Below are 1,032 nucleotides of genomic sequence, written 5' to 3' on the forward strand. Positions count from 1 at the left end.
GCTCTGGTGCTATGGAGCTATGGAGCTCTGGTGCTATGGAGCTATGGAGCTCTGGTGCTATGGAGCTATGGAGCTCTGGTGCTATGGAGCTATGGAGCTATGGAGCCACCAGCCAGCACCCTCCGTGGCTGGATCAATGGAAGTGTTTTAGGTACCAGGCAGCCAAAGGGCCGGGGCCTCACGCTCGACCACGCCGGCGCAGAGTTCCAGCCGCTCGGATAAGCTCTGTCACTCACCCGCCGCGCAGCCACCGGTAACGGGGAAATGTCGCCGCCTGGCGGACACGCCGTTGTAAATGAATGGGCTTTCGCACTTAGTGCAATTTTAGCCAACTCCGTGGCTGCAAGTATGGAAGTATGGAGCTATGGAGCCACCAGCCAGCACCCTCCGCGGCTGGAGCTATGGAAGTATGGAGCTATGGAGCTCTGGGGCTATGGAAGTATGGAGCTCTGGGGCTATGGAGCTCCGGGGCTATGGAGCTCCGGGGCTATGGAGCTCCGGGGCTATGGAGCTCCGGGGCTATGGAGCTCCGGGGCTATGGAGCTATGGAGCTCCGGGGCTATGGAGCTCCGGGGCTATGGAGCTATGGAGCTCCGGGGCTATGGAGCTCCGGGGCTATGGAGCTCCGGGGCTATGGAGCTATGGAGCTCCGGGGCTATGGAGCTCCGGGGCTATGGAGCTCCGGGGCTATGGAGCTCTGGAGCTATGGAAGTATGGATGATCCAGCACCCTCCGTGGCTGACCGCTGGTGCTCGGGGCCGGTGAACTCGGCACCCGCCTCCGGCGGGTGCCTCGGTGACCGCCGTCGCTTGGGGCCAGTGAACTCGGCACCCGCCTTCGGCGGGTGCCTCGGTGACCGGTTGTCGCTTGGGGCCAGTGAACTCGGCACCCGCCTTCGGCGGGTGCCTCGGTGACCGGTTGTCGCTTGGGGCCGGTGAACTCGGCACCCGCCTTCGGCGGGTGCCTCGGTGACCGGTTGTCGCTTGGGGCCGGTGAACTCGGCACCCGCCTTCGGCGGGTGCCTCGGTGACC

The sequence above is a fragment of the Syngnathus leptorhynchus genome, unplaced genomic scaffold (genome assembly GCF_054491065.1).
Source record: "Syngnathus leptorhynchus isolate UIUO unplaced genomic scaffold, UIUO_Slep HiC_scaffold_134, whole genome shotgun sequence".
In the NCBI taxonomy this organism is placed as follows: Eukaryota; Metazoa; Chordata; class Actinopteri; order Syngnathiformes; family Syngnathidae; genus Syngnathus; species Syngnathus leptorhynchus.